At 46.7% G+C, this 16,134-nt stretch overlaps 2 long non-coding RNA genes across 2 annotated transcripts in view; one reads left to right on the top strand and one right to left on the bottom strand.

The window, feature by feature from the left end:
- Nucleotides 1-1,706: 1,706 nt before the first annotated feature.
- On the top strand, nucleotides 1,707-13,158 carry LOC149357387 (uncharacterized). The gene is made up of 3 exons (XR_016291811.1): nucleotides 1,707-1,981; nucleotides 3,466-3,521; nucleotides 8,510-13,158. It is a non-coding gene; the product is annotated as an uncharacterized LOC149357387 (long non-coding RNA).
- The window catches only part of LOC149357388 (uncharacterized), a 30,715-nt gene continuing 19,489 nt past the window's right edge, over nucleotides 4,909-16,134 (bottom strand). Inside the window, exons 4-5 of the long non-coding RNA XR_016291807.1 lie at nucleotides 5,560-5,942; nucleotides 4,909-5,491 (exon numbers count right to left, since the gene is read on the bottom strand). This is a non-coding gene — a long non-coding RNA (uncharacterized LOC149357388). The remainder of the gene's footprint in view (nucleotides 5,492-5,559; nucleotides 5,943-16,134) is intronic.

The raw sequence follows: 16,134 nt of genomic DNA on the forward strand, positions 1-16,134 counted from the left end.
AAATTCGACCGCCGCGGCTGGGATTCAACCCGCGTCTTTCGGGTCAGCAGCCAAGCACCATAACCACTGAGCCATCGCGGCGGCGCGAAACACGGCAGTAAACTGCAAAACCCTTGCCATAAAACTGGACTGCTTTAGTGGGAGAAAAAAAATTGAAATGAGCAATTCAACGTTCCAATAGAAAAATGAAAGGCGCAACAAATAGCCACAATGAACATTTTGCAGTGACACCAAAGGCAGCCCTTAATTAGTCGATATATAACTGCTTTAGGCTTTTACAAATACGCTTTAACGATACTATCGCGATCAAAAGTTTACGGGACGCGTGTTCACGGAAAAAAATCATTGTAGCTCTGCTTCGCGACGCAGTCGTGCGTTATTGTTACCAGCGGATAGAGCATCCAGTTCCCTTATACTTTACATATTTCAGGAGACCGGATTACGTGACTGCGCCGCAATAATTTTGGAACGAAAAGCGCCCCTTCTAGCATGCAAAGCTGAAGGTCAAATTACGCTTGGATTTGACCTCTAGCTGGAGGCTCGCCGCAGATATGGCTGTAACGTCACACCACGTGGCTAGTCGCCACTCGTTCCGCCGCTGCGCCGACCGCCACTCAGACCGCTCGCTCTCGATAGTTGTGTCGCGTGTCTAACCACGTGATTCACTCTTGCTGAATTAAAGTCAACGCTCGCCGGTCACCGGGACGAGTTCCTCGAGGAGCCGGGTAGGTTCTAGTGATCCCTACGACAGAGAGCGTCACGAAACCGCGTTGGCTAGAGAAGTTGCGAAAGCGGGCTCGTGGATTTGATGAAACCGATGAAGAACGGGAGGTACGTTTGGAGAAGCAGCGGCACAGGCAACGCAACGGTCTCCCTGAGGCGCGCCAAGTACAGAAGCCGCGCTGGTCAGTAAGGAGAGCCGAACCTCGTTTATTGCCAAAGCTGGGTGCCTTTTTATAGGCATGCTTAACGTGAGGGAAGGGGGGAAGAGAGGGAGAGAGAGCGGCGATAACGGCTACCGCAAAGGAACGAAAGGGTGCGCGCCGGTGACGCGCGCGCAGCTAAATTCACTGAAGCATATGCCACAAATCGACACTTTTAATTGGGCTTGCAGCGAGTTGCGGGCGTACGCATGCTACAAACCGTAGCGTGCGCGCGCTACGGACACGTTGCGGGATGCGTTGACAAGATGGCGGCGCCCTGCTTGCCCGCTTCGGAATAAATGCATGTCGCCTGAGGATTCTTCGACACGATAGCTCGCTCAAATGGTAGCAGTTCGCGTTTGTTTCACACACTCTCGCCTTCGCTTAGTATATGCGATAACTAGCCCCTGTTTTTCAGATAATTTGGCGATTTTCAAGCTCTTAGGCCTAACATTGAAGGACTATGGCCTAACTAAATGCAGTGTTTATTCCTCGCAGGAACGACACCTGTCGCAGCAGTTCTCTAGCTTATAGTCACTTGTCACATTTTTTTCGATTTGCATAGTTTTTCACCTTGGAATAAAAAAGGCTCGCAACGCACCCACCCTCGTTATCAGTAATTACGGATGAAAATTTCTTCAACCCAGCGTTGATGTGCTTTGACTTCTTGTCACTAGATGGCAATACTGTTTACACGCGCCCCCTCTGCGACCTGAACATCGAGAGAGCAAACTCCGCAAAACTGCGCATGCGCGCCCAGAGGGTAGGTGGAAAGGAGGACGGTTGGCGGATGTGACGCCAGAGGGCTTTTCGGTTTTCTGTTTTTGCGGCATGTAACTCTCAAACCCCGACGCCTAAAATTATGCCGAGGCCGAGGATGGCGCGCGTTTCAGAGAACGGGCGAACTCGTGTATGCTCCAGCGCCTCGTTGCACTATCTGCGCTTTCGTTTCTCTCTCGTGAATCGGCCTGCTGCTGTTTTGGTAGATGCGAGCTCGGTGAATTTTGCTCTCAGTTCATGGTTTAGGCAGTCCTACCTTCAACCTTTTCCAGACTGAGGTGAGTGCTGTCAAAATAATTCATTGTGCACGCGCGATGTTGTTTCGTACTTGCCCGCCAACTAGATAAAAAGTGTTCGTCGTCGCTCTGTCATCGCCTTGTGGCTTGTTGAAAGAGCTGCTGCACGACTGCGCAAGTGTGTGACGGTCTCGATTATTAATGCGGCGTCTTCTGATGTAAATTTCGCGACATCGTGTGGGTGAAGGCGCGCGAGGAGACCGCGGAGTGGCGTCGATGAGGTCGTTTTTTCGCGCTTGAAAGGACTGTTGCATGTTTGCTACTGTGCACCTATCGATAGTCGGTTGCCTCTAACGAAGGTTTGTCTTTTTCAAGATTCATCTCCTTCGCTCATGGCCTCTGTACAATTTGGCCGCAACTGTTATTTCTGTGTGTGCCAGCGTAAACGCACTGGACTGTGGGATTTTACTGCCTTCCTCGCAGCTTCAGCAGCTGGGGTACGTGACTTCCGCTATGAAAGCGTCGGGATTCCCGACAGGTAGGTGGCGTTTACCTGTGCGGACCAGTTGTATGTTTTCCTTCCTTTTTCGCGCGGTGCTGCAATGCAGGAGATCAGCTTCTTTGTAATATTTCCGAAGAGCGAAAGAAGGGGTTGCTGGCCAGCGAGGAGCCTAAGTTTAAATATGAGCTGGCTCAGTGTGAAAAAAAACTGGCGTACCTCGGAGTGCCACGAACCTTCTGTACAGCATGAGACTGCAGCAATGCATTCATTGTGCTTATCCGCTCAGGCCCGTCACTGCCAAGTAACTCGTGTAAGGCGACGGATGCCGCAAGGAATACGTGACTTCATTAGCCTTCAGCTAGCACTAGGTCGATGCCCATGGAAATATTTATCGTTTTACAACCGAAATAACTGCATTGGTATAATTCTTTGCGTTTGTTTAAACATTTGGGATGCCTGTCCCTACCATAGTTTCCCAACACTTGTTCTGTGTGCTCCAATGCATTCGAGGAAGCTATGGGAAAGATTTCCAGAAAAAAATTAATGCATTCATAAGTAACAGGCTGTGCATGCCTTTAAGCCGCTGCCAAGGGCACTGAGAGGGTATTCAGACAAACCAAAGATGACGCTGAGCCAGCATGTCTTTTGGAGGATAGCTAGCGGCCGCTGTGTGGACTTCGTGTGGCTGTCAAGGGACAAGGCAGCAGCTGCTATAACCACTTTCCAGTGCAGTTCATCCATGCAAGCAGCATATGCAGCACTTACCGTATCAGTGAATCCACTACACTGTTTCGTTTTGTTGTAATTGTTTTGGAAATGCACATCTTCTGCATTTACAAAACAATTAATTCATGTGTGTATCAACCAGCAGCTACCAATGCCGTTACTTTGTTTTTCTGCTGCAGCAGGAGCCCTCACTTGCTTTACTCAATTCTGGGAATGAGTTTGTTGAATTCATCTGTGCAAACTGGCCGTGTTTGTAGCATTACTCTGATCTGCAGCGTGCGCCTTTCCTTATTTGCAGATCCTTCCACCAGCTGGATTCTACCTTGACCTCATTACCACAGTGAGCTGAGATTGGTATGGCGTAATGCATACTTTCGCTGTTTCCACCGGTTCAGAGCGTGCTCCTGGTTAAGTTTGAAAAAGTTCGAATTTTTGAAAGCATGCCCGCAATGTATTTACTTTTATTGTGGAGTGTGTATTTTGGCACCTCTGCATTTTACGGTACGCTGTTGTTTGAAAAGTTATTCTGAGCACTTTCGGCTACATGATTTGCAGAGAGAGAAGTTGGGGAAACACCAATGCACCTATGTAATTTGCCTACGGAATGAAAGCAGCAGATTTAGATCTGTACAAGTCTGTACTAGATTCATAAGCAGACAGTGTGCCGTATAGAACAAGCTATACACAGCCTCTTGTACATGTATAACAGCTATTGTTCTGTGGGAGCAGCCTTTATGTGAAGCTGCTGTGGTGGCTCAGTGATTATTTTGCTCTGCTACTGATCTGAAGGATGCGGGTTTCCTAATGCCTAAAATTCCTAAAAAAAAGTCTTGTGTGGAAGCACTGTGCGATGTCAGTGCACGTTAAAGAACCCCAGGTGTTCGAAATTTCCGGAGCCCTTCACTGTGGCGTCCCTCACAGCCTGAGTTGCTTTAGGACGTTAAACCCTCATAAACCATAAACCTTCATGTGCGGTGGTGTTCAAAACATAGCTTTGTTGAAGGTAACTTGGCATGTAATAGGCCACAGCTTCTGTTGCAACTTGTATGAGGCAACATGCCCCCAGATCTGTCGCCGTGTATTGCAGTTGCTTGGGTATACTAGAATTCAAGACAACCCTTCATCTGGTTGCCTTTGAGTCAGGTGCCCAAGTGGTTCAAAGTTGAAACTCTTAATGGACTGTAGACACCTATTTTTAGTTGCATGTTTTCTTCTTGCAAATGGTGCTTTGGACATTGAACTTATGGATCATCACTTGCTTTTGCCTGCAACTGCTAAATAATTTATTACTGAATTTCTTATTTCATGTTGTTCTCGTTTCAGTTTTATCAACCGAACAATGGCGGTGACATGTAGTTGGCCTTTAGGTTGCGTCAGCAGGAAGAAACTTCACTATACATGCTTTTACGTAGGTTTGATTTACTACAACACTTAAACCAGCCTGCTTCTAGAAATGGATTGGCAACAAATGACGTGTCAGCAGTTGTATTGCTGTTTTTATCGTGTCTCACGTGACCTAGATACCAACTACACATCACAGCCATCGTTCAGTTGATGAAACCGAAACAACGTCGGGAAGAAATACAATTCTAAATTATTTACCGGTCATAGGCGAATATCGCACGGTGGTACATGTATATTAATGTCTAATGCATCATTTGAAAGAAAACATGAAGCAAAAATTTGGTGTCTGTAGTATTTTAGGCACCCTGTGAAATACTCTTGTGGGAGTGCTACAGAGAGGAAAGGAAAGCCCACTTCATTGGCAGCATTTTTGCTGTTTTCCTTCATGCGTTTTCTCACCTGAACAGTTTTTCTGTAGGTAATGTGCGAACACAAAGAATTGAAACTTCTGTTTCTTCAAGTGAGGACTAAATTTACTGTAATATCTAATATTTTATTATTGTATTATTACTGCACGATTTATATTGATGATTCTTCTTCCAAAACTCCAGGGCCTTATTTAGCTCTCTTAGGCTGTTGTACCATTCTTTAAATCTCTAGAGCTGGTTAACTGCTTCATGTTTTTGTACTTTCTGTTGTATATTTCTGCTCTGTTAGTGAGAAAGATTAATCTCCATGAAAGTGCGCCCTCCCAAACAGAGTGGTGACATGCTCAGTTTATTAATACCCCTCCGTCTCTTCGTTATACTCCTGTGTACATGTAGGTCTTTGAGGAACTGAAGTTTTTGTGCATAGGTGAGTATATAGTTTGGAATTGAGATGTGAACTTACAGTTGTAAACCACAATTCTCAATTTTCGCAGTACATGCACCATGACATGGTGCATGTACTTGTGTGGGATAAAGTAACACACCTGTCCCCTTTGTTGAGCTTGGCGCATGATGGCCTTAGCTGCCTATGTGCCATAAAACCCAACACAACACAACACCTTTGTTTCAAAATGCATTTGATTTCCACTCTTTGGAGTGCAACCTTATTAAATCAAGCTCTGAATATAGAATGACAGCAGCAGCTTTGTTAGCCGGGCCACCATCAATGCAGACAACAGTACCGTCGATACACCCAGCTCTGTATGGCATTTGCAAGTGCACCGTAAGCACAGTTAGAGTAGTTCTAGGCAGTGGTGGCGGCAACGAAGGCAGCACACTATTGGAGAGATCAGTTGCCAGTGCTAATCAGTGGCAGTCGTGGAAGTAAGCCAGAATCTTGAGCTTCTCTCAGCAGCAGTCCTAGTGGGCAGGTCGGTGCAGGCGTAAGTCATGAGCAGGAACAGGGCAGTCTGAAGTCCATAGTCACCACTCATGGGGAACTCTGGGACAGAAGAAGGTATCTGGGTTCACAGACATATACTTTGGTGAGGAGTAGCTCAGCTGCAAAAGAGCAATGTCATTAGAGGGCAGGGACTGCGGAACTTTTTTTGGGGGTGGGGGGGGGTTGGGGGGCAGGACTTGGAGTTTGTTCAGTTATTTGTTTATTTATTCCATGTTTTACTAAAATTATTATTGAATTTTATTTACTTTTGGTTTATACTCTTATATTTTACTGCTCAAAAATATATTTGAGCAGTAAAACTTAAATTGAAATCGGCAGCTTTATAACCTTTTCCAACCTAGCGACCACTACACTGGACATCAGAAAAAAAGCAATGAAAAAAATCAAACAAAGCTAAATCAAAACCAAAACCATTTTGATGGCTTCTGGAAGAGACGAGCAATATCTCCATCATGATAGTTCCTCTCTTGGCCGCATCTTTTTAGGAGGGCAGCTTCCACGAGCAGACCGCCACGCGCGACGTGCTCAAGCAAACAATTTCTTTTAAAGTTTCCTCTTCATCCAATTCAAATATATAAATTCTCGCAAGTGAATCAAATTTCATTTGAAACAATGGTTAAAAGTTTGCCCTAGTTGTGAGTAGTTTTTTCGCAATGTGATAATATTTTTATCTCCAATGTACTGGTCACTAGGATTTAATTGTTCGTATTGTTCTAATCCCTGCGCAAGCAGGTTACATTTGATTTTCAATATTGTTTGGTGCCAAAATTACATAACTCCCACTATCGTTCGAGAAATACCCTGATGTGGATTTGTCGTGCAAGTAATATGCTTCTGAGCACCATTTGGTTGTTTTATTTGTAGGAAAAACTCTCACTAATGAGGAAATTCAGGAAATTTTGTTTGGAGACTACTCGAACCTTGATGTCAATTCGTACTCAGGCGGCAAAGCGGAAAAATTCCAACCACAGTCTGTGCTTCATAGTGAAGAAAGTAGCTGCAATTCTTAAAGTGCAGATGAAAATGTGCTACTCCTAGGGCAACAAATAAATCCCAGTGTTCAGTATACTGGACATGGTTCTCCCTTGAAAACCGCTGTACTTACTGCCCTCGTAATTTGTTTACCAGCTTTTTAATAGCTTCTTAACGAGATAAAACCACCACAAATGTTTGTGCTCGCCACAAAAATTCGGGATAAAAAGGGATAAAGATGTAGATGCAAGGAGTGATCAACTGCATTCAGAAAGTTTGCGCATAGTCTGTGTGAGTTCTGCAAATTACATTCATGAACAGGGGTCAGTAAATCAACTAGTACTGCAGGGATGTGATTGGCTGAGGTTACTCAGATGAAATGCTTTATGACTGGCTATAAAGCAACTAGCTGAGCCCCGCTGTGCTTTACATTAATAATGTCCTAAAACTGAATGTCAGAAATCTCATCTGGGTGCATATATTAAGTTAGTCCTTAAGGTATATTACAGTATATTTAAAAAAGTGATGAATACATGCATGATACAGTAAAATACAGTGAACATTCCAGTAACCTGTATAAACATTTCTTTCATAACAGCTATATATGAAAATCAAACTTTATTTGGCTGTTAGCACTCCCCTTCCCCCCCTTATATGAATGTGCCAGTAATGCCAAAATTAAATTTATTCATTCATTTACTTGGCCGTCATGTTCAACAATGGGAAATGGGCACTTGCTGCTGGAGGAGTAAGGTAGAAATTGAAAGCTCCACCTTAAGGGTGTGACGCGATGAGTTGAACGTAGTGGGTTCTTTCCCATAAATGCAGAACATCATTCTCCACTTAACATTCAGAGGTCCCTGGGAGTCCTCATACCACTCCTGGCGTAGTGGTGCAGTGGTTTAGAGGTGCGCCACTGCTCTTCTATGGCAGGTGCTGTCACCGGTGGCACTTGAGCGACAAACGTTGGTCTTCCCGAGCGACCAATCATTAATTTAACTGCCACCCGCCACGGTCACCAGAAAATCCGGTGTCAGCGTCGGCATTGTGTGTGAAAAACCGCGTGCATGGCTCGGGCAGGTGGTGCCCAGAGAGCAACCTAGGAGGGAGGTGGGCCGTCTTGGTCACGTGACCTTGCGGCTTCATCACAACCTGCCCAGCGGAGAGTGAGCAAACAGCCTACTTTGGCAGGTGGCAGTTAAATTAATGATTGGGCGCTCGGGAAGAGCAACATGGGGCTCACCACTGGGAGTACCTGTCATCGCAGGGCAGTGGTGCATCGTTTAACTGCTGCACCACTGCTCCAGGAGGGGCATGAGGAGTCCCAGGAGACCAACAACGCTATCGTGTCATACCCTTAGGGCCAAGATTAAGTGTCCCTTCCAATTTTTCTTATTGTAGGTCATGGTCTAAATCTGCAATTCCTTCTGTTTCGGTTGCTATAATTTTTTATCAACTGCATAAAAACCTGCATACTTTAATTGTGGTGGTCAGTGCAATTGCTTCATCCACTACGCATTTCACTGTGCTAAACAAAAACTTATTCAAGTTGTCGGGAAGCATGGGTAACCACAAGGGGAAAGTTGCACTTCTACTGCCAGGGCAGCTGTGGTGGTTCTTTTGTGTGCTTGCAGGTCCAGATCAGCTTCTTCAAGCCCTTGTGCTGCACTGACAGCATCCAAGCAAGTTGTATTCCTTCTGTCAAGGAGAATGTTGTTTTCTAAAAATGTTCTGCGAGGACTACAGCAATGCATCGATTGCTCCAATGATGACATACTGCATGCAGCATGAGAAACAAAATGGCAATAGAAAGAGCACATACACATACCAGCACTGCCTCACAAGTTCAGGCTGCAGATATTATTTTGTCACAGCTACAAGACAGTGCTGGCACGCATATGTGTTTGTTCTATTGCTGTCTAATTTCTCACACTGTGCACAGTTTTATGTGCTGCCTCCAACTAGCCCAGCTTGCATTGCAACCTACATTCACGGCTGATAGGAGACTGTGCATGCAAGCTGCTGTTTACAGAAGTGGTATACAGGGTGCTCCGTATTTATCAGTCGGGGTTGTAAAAAAATTCTCCTGCGCAAACTACTTACCTGTTTGGACTTGAGCACTGGCCATAACGTAGCTTATGATAGTCTGCATTTTTCAATAATTGGTTTAAACATCAGGACTTGCTTGAATTGTCCGGAATCGGCGAAAAACTACAGTTGTCTGCACGGAGAATTTTCGTCTAGGTAAGCGGAGCAGCATATTTGACAGGCTGTGCCAACTGGGGTACTGCGAGACCTACCCCAGCTCCGAGCAGGGATATTGTTTGCGTCGCAGTTCACCAGATGGCAAAGCCTCTCAAATCGGCTATCCCGCTCGCCTCCATGAAAATTCCGCGCGCAGACGACTCCAGTCCTTCACCAATTCTTGGCAGTCCAGGCAAGTTCCGACCTTAAAGTATTTATTGGAAAACACAGATATCATAAGCTACCCTGTGGTCTGTGCTTTAGCAGAAATAGACCAGTGGTTTGCGCAAGAGAATTTTTTTACAACCCTGACTGATAAATATGGAGCACCCTGTACATGGTTCCTGTACCATGCAGTGAATGCACTGGCAAAAAGTACTGCAAAAAGCTATCTACATTGAGGTGGTCATTTTTCTTTCCACGATTTCATTCCAGAGTGAAACAGTTATATTTTACTTCTGTTCTCGGAAAAAAAGGGCACACAAACACGTACAAAAAAAAAACTCACGCAGTGGCTCAGTGGTTATGGTGCTTGGTACCTAACCCAAAAAACGTGGGTTCAATCCTAGCTGTGGCAGTTCCATTTCAATGGAGGCGAGATGCTGGAGTCCTGTGTACTGTGCGATGTGTCAGTGCATGTTAAAAGACCCCGGGTGGTTAAACCGACAGCCCTTCCTTCACTATGATGGCATCCCTCATAGCCCGAGTCGCTTTGGAACGTTAACCCAATAAACCAGACCAAACCTGTTCTTGCAAAATGTGTTTCTAGTTCATCACTCTGATGCTTTCTGCTCTCATTTGGAACATAACACTGCACAGTGCTGTGATCGACAAGAAAAAAGACCTGTAGTTGATCTCCCGCTCTTGGCCTCCACTTACCAAATCCTGGCAAATCCTGCGGCTGATAGCAAGGGCCTTGACGAGTCGGAGAGTGCCGCTTCACGCATGCCTTTTCCGTGCCCCACTATTCGGCGGGTCATGCGGGTGACATTGAGACGTGAGGTGCGGAGTGTCTACAGGGTGTGGGTGGGTTTTCCGCCATGTTGAACCCAGAGGCCAAGGACCCGGATAAGCGGGCATTTCTCAATGAGATGGTCATGGCTTCGGAGGCAGATAGAGCCAGGTGACTTGTAGCGGGGTCCGTGTGTTTGAATCACTTCAGTTTTTTCCAGGGCTTGTTGCATGCCACTGCTGGTTAAGAAATCCTCAACGGTTAGGATGGCTTTTTGAAGAGCCTCTTTTTTGGCTGCGAGGGAGCCCCGTGTAGACCTTAAGGAAATATTGTCTGCATACGTGGTGTAGCTGAGGTCCTGTTGAGCAGCTAGTTGGTGGGCCAAGGGGGCCGTAGCGATATTAAAAAGGAGTGGGGAGAGGACAGCTCCTTGCAAGGTGCCCTTATTATGAGTGTCGAAGGGTTGGGATTGCATAGTGCCTATGCCGATTGTGGCAGTGCGGTTGGAGAGGAAGGCGGTGATGTACTGATAGATGCGGGTGCTGCAGTTGATACGATTGAGGCTGTTCAGGATGGCTGTGTGGGCGATGTTGTCAAATGCCCCCTTGAAGTTCGCCTCCAGATGGCATGCCCGTGAGTACGTCATTTTTAGCAGGAGAAAGGCATCTTGGGTGGAAAGTCCAGGGTGGAAACCGATCTTGTACAGGGGAAAGAGGTTCTTAGCATCAGTACGGTTTCGGAGGCGGGTATGAACGACCTGTTCGTAAACCTTGCCGAGGCAAGACATGAATGGGGCAGAGGGCCTTAACTGAAGGAGGTTTGTTGAACTTGGGAATGAGGATGACCTCCACATGTTTTCACCCTGGAGGGAGCTTTCCAGGGATCCATTGTTGCTCATTTAGGTATGTCGTAAATGCCTGAATGTTTTCCCTGGAGAGGTTACGTATGATGGCATTCATAATTTTGTCCACTTCCGGGGCGTTAGACCTGGTGGCCAACCGCACAGCAACAGAGACATAGGTGATGGGGGCATCCAGTCTGGGTTGGGGAGGCTGGTGTATGGAGCATTGGATGGGGGCAGGTGGTGGGTACCAAAGTATTCTGTCTGAAGCTCGTCCAGCAGAGCTTGGTCGGAGCCCTTATAGGTGTGGGCTATGGTCTGCAGGGTGTGATGGGTGGCGGCTTTGGTGGTGTCCATGTTGAGGAGGCGCTGAGGATGGTCTAGGTTTCGGATGTCCTTAGTGTACCCTTGAGCGGAACACAAAACCGGAGCCAATTTTGGGTGGACAGCTGGTAGATGTATCCTTGGGCTTGCTCCATGAGGTGTGCTATGCAGCGCTAAGTGTGCAATTGTGCTTTTGTCGTCACCATCTATGTAGGAGGCCATGCCGTGCCTCCCAGATGTGTAGGAGGTGGTTGTAAGCTGAGGGGTATTCTACAATGCCTGGAAGGCAGCGGTTGTTTTTGAAGTGATGTTCATATAGGAATTGGCTCCATTTTGCTATGTCTGCTATGGATGATTTCCGTGGTGCAGTCACCCGTAATTTATTCCAGCTTGTGATGCGGATGGTGCCCATTGATGTTTGGTGTTGAGGGGACAGGATACTGATCGACAAGACGAAATAGTCTCTTCCTAGGGCCTCTCCTAGGTTGGTCAAGGCAGCTCGTGGAATGTTTCGGGTGAAAGTGAGATCGGAGGAGGTATCGTTGGATATGTGGTTGTGCGGGCGGATGGGAGAGGTGAAGTCAGTGAGGAGATCTAGTCCCAGTGCATCTACTGCACCGTGTAGAGCGGCCCCTTGGGCAGTATCAGTGGTGCTGTAGGCCCATGTGGTGTGGGGTGTGTTGAAGTCTCCCAGGACCACTAGGAGAGTTGAGAAAGAGATAGGAAAGTGAAAGATAGAGGATAGGAAAAGGTGATTGTCGATTTCCCCCGGTCGGGTCGGGAGGCAACACAAAGTAGTGTGTTGCCTCTTCCGAGGAGCCTTAAAGGTCTAAACGCTCGACATCGGCTCAACCTTCAGGATCTCCTTTTCCCCGGACACGGCGCTGCCGCGCACGGCTAAACATGGGTGCTCGGGTGCGTAGTGGCACACTGCTTGCCATCATCCCCCTGCAGGGATGTCCCTGCGGATGCTCGGAAAGGCATGGCGTTGCAACTCACCATCATCTACATCTTGCAGATGCCCCTGCAGGGGGAAAAGAGGAGGAGGGCAGATAAGTGTGAGGACCTGCTGCATTTGGGAAAGAGTAGGTCATCGAAGCTGGATGCAGGTAAACCTAGGTTTCTGCAACCTTGGAGAAGGGAAGCAAGTGGTATAGAGAAAGAAGGGCAGTAAAAGATGTGTTCTAATGTCTCATAGGACGTACAGCCTCTGCAGGTTGGGCTGGTTGCAGAGCCCTGGCAGAACCTTCGTTCAGCTGTTGGAGCACACGGTTGACTTAGCGCAATTCTGCAATAGATCTAGAAGTGGTAGTTACCTGTTTTAGGTTGGAGTCTATGAGTAGGCCTTGGTATCAGACTTTGCTAAGCCAGGGAATAGAGGCGCTGTGAAGGAGGAGGTTGGGGAAGGTGTTTCGAGCCGCAGGACGGTCTTGGATTTGGCTGTGGAGTGTGAGAGGCCAAGAGATTCAAGGTCTGACGTTGTCCAAAGAGCGATGTCTTTAGCATATATAGTTGTGTGGACGACAGAGGGAGTTTCCTTAGGAAGGGGTGAGAGTACTCGGTTAAAGAGCAAAGGTGAAAGAACAGAACCATGAGGAGCTCCCCTGGGTAGGGTCCTGCTGGAGCTTAGGCAATGTCCTACTCTGACATGAAAAGTCCAGGCGGAGAAGAAGGAGGAGATGGCCCGAGACTCCATGTTGTGAAAGTGCGGAGAGTATGGCGGAGTGTGGGATGAGGTCAAAAGCACTTTGGATTTCAAGTAAAGAGAGGAAGGCTGTGTGGTTTCTACGTAGGGACTGTTGGAGATTAGAAACAACATCGTTGACTGAGTTGGCAGTGCAACGGAATAGCCAAAGTAGAAGCCTGGGCGAGTTGGTAGGTACTCATTCTAAAACAGCGCAAACAAGACAAGGAGGACGGAAGGAAACGTACAACACGAGCGCTGTTGTTGTACATTTCCTTCCGTCGTCCTTGTCTTGTTTGCGCTGTTTTAGGATCAGCGGAATTAGCGAAAGTTGCTTCCAGTTTCGTGGAGAAAGTTAAAAGCCCTTGCAAGCAGGTGGGGCAGCGCAGAAACTTATGTTCGATGACCTTGCAAGCTGCAGAGGTGAGATGTATGGGGAGATAGTTAAGAGGGTTTCTTGCTTGCTTGCCATGCTTGAGGATGGGGGGTGACAGCTGCAACGAGCCAATTGTCTAGTGGGCACCAGATTCCCAGATGGAGTTAAAGGTATCCAGAAGGCACTTGCGCTCTAGTGTGTCGCGATTGTGGAGAGCCTGGTAGGCGATTCTGTCAAGACCTGGCTTCATGCACAGCCTCTCGACTCTCACTCTGCCTTACTCCGCAACCTCTCAGCGAGGCTAATGTCCTTCTGCTCCACCCCCTCCACATCTTATGAACTCAACAGAGCCACCAGCAGACGAATGTGTCCCTGTAAAGAAAGATAAATGGTACCGTATTTGGTATCGATTAAATTGAAATTGGCATTACAGTTAAAGCTGGACAACCCAATTGATTTTAGATTTGCAATTTGACTCCCATTTGAGCTGTCAAATGTCTGTTTCAGGTCCCAGTCAAATTGTCACATTCCAGTCAGACATTGCAATTCAGAGGATGAATTTACAGTGCATGCTTGAAGACCTAAATAAAGTGCAGTGGTAGGCTCAAAGAAATTATAGGACGAAAATTAATTTTTAACAGTTCGTGAAAAGAACGACAGTTTACGACGGTTAGAGAGAGATGCCATGGGGTTGAGCTTCGGATTAATTTTGACTGCCTAGGGTCCTTTAGCATGCACTGACATTGTACAGCATCTAAGCCAAGTAGTCACTCTGGATCTGGACCATGAGAAAGAAATTACCTCGAAAATAAGGACAGGTAGGAGTATATTTGGAAGACACTGTTGTAGTAACCACGGACAGCCACCCTATTGCAGCTTATCATTGTGCAGCACAGTCTAGTTGTGCATGTATGCACCAAGTGATAGGAGTGTGCACTTTCCCTCCTCCCTCCTTCCCGTCCTTTTCATGGCTGTAAAAGCTTTGCTTCGAGTGCAATAAATGTTCTTCAGATGCCTACACTTCACTCATGCGGGTCAAGCATCGGGGCACACGCTTGGTGTGAGCAGCGATGTAGCAGCTGTGCAGGTAGTGTAACGAACAACAGTTTGCTAATAACCCTTGCAAGAAAATATAGATCGAAAGGCAGATAGTTAACAGCTGCACCCTGCCATCACTTGTCTGAGAGGATGAAAAATGGACATTACAGAAAAGATTTTAAAATAACCGGAACAATGCAGCCCGTTGTTAGGAGTAAAATTATGAGGAAAGCTTCAGAGACATCAGTGTGGATTAGAGTACAATTTTAAGTTAATGATAAACAAGAAATTAGAAAAAAAAATTGGATTAGGGCGGGACATATAACCCAGAGAATAGATAACTATCAGTCTATTCGGCTAGCACATTAGATTCCTAGGTAACTAAACTAGCAGGGGACGCCCAGAAGTCGGATGCAGAGGTTAGCAAATCAGCTGGGATTGGTGGCTGTGGCTAGTGCATGGCGCAGGGATAATGGCAGATCATTGGGAGAGCCCTTTATCCTGCACAATCATGATGAATCGAAAACTCAGTTTCCAATGTATTTGACCACCATTTAGAGTTGTCTGTCTGAACAAACATTCAAGGTCCATGTAAGGAATTCCTTATCTAAGCAGTTCTTCACATGAGAATGGTTTCCCTCAAGGCGGCGTTCTTTGCTGCACGCTTTTCATGGTCAAAATGAATTGAGCATCCTACCGAGATCAGTATCCTACACTATTTATGTTGACGATTTGTAAATAAGATACAAGTCGTGTAATTTGTCCATCTGTGAACAAAGTATCAAAATGGGCACACAAGAACGGATTTAAACTCAACACAGAAAAGACAGTCAGTGTACTCCTCTAAAAAAAAAACGTGGTGTTAGACCTGAACCCAACATCACACTGAACGGGCAGAGTATTGCTGTCCAAAAAGACCACAAATTTCTTGGCATCATAGTCGACGAAAAGCTTATGTTCGTCACACACATTGAGCAGTGCTTAAAGGCATGCTTAAGTGCATGAAGGCACTGAACCTTCTAAAAATCGTGTCACACATGTCGTGGGGTACAGATCGAGACTGCCTGCTGAGTCTTCTAAATGGTGTAGTTCTATCACTACGGCTGAGTAGCGTACGAGTCAAGAACCACCTTAAAAATGGTCGGTGCAATGTACCACCGGGGTCTGCGGTTGGCTACTGGTGCTTTCCGTACAAGCCCAATTGCTAGTTTGTACAATAAGGTGGACTGATAGTCACTTGAACTACGGCGAAGTTTACAGGTATAGCATACCCCACCAAGGTATTATCTCATGCTGACCATCCATGCAGCGTGCTTATGCGAAACCCGACCAGTACACTGCTGTTTTCAAACAGACCGTCTGAAACTCCACCTTCGCCTATTAGAGTCGCCGCACTTGTCCAAGAAATGAGCATACCAGTCTCTAATACTGATGACTTCTTCTAAAGACGTGACTGCTCCCTGGGAAGTGCATCCAGTTGTCTGTGACAGATCTTTTTGTGAAGTTGGCAAGCATGGGTCACCAATTGGCATAAAACAGCACTTCATGTCCCTAAAAGCAAAGTATCAGTGCACAGAGTTTTACACTGATGACTCCAAGACATCTTCAGTTTGGCCCTGCTGCGGTGGCTCAGTGGTTACGGCGCTCGGCTGCTGACCCGAGAGACGCGGGTTCGATCCCGGCCGCAGCGGCCGAATTTTGATGGAGGCGAAATTCTAGAGGCCCGTGTACTGTGCGATGTCAGTGCACGTTAAAGAACACCAGGTGGTCGACATTTCCAGAGACCTCCACTACGGCGTC

This window comes from Amblyomma mixtum, chromosome 3 (assembly GCF_055824585.1).
Source record: "Amblyomma mixtum isolate Tamu chromosome 3, ASM5582458v1, whole genome shotgun sequence".
Lineage (NCBI taxonomy): Eukaryota > Metazoa > Arthropoda > Arachnida > Ixodida > Ixodidae > Amblyomma > Amblyomma mixtum.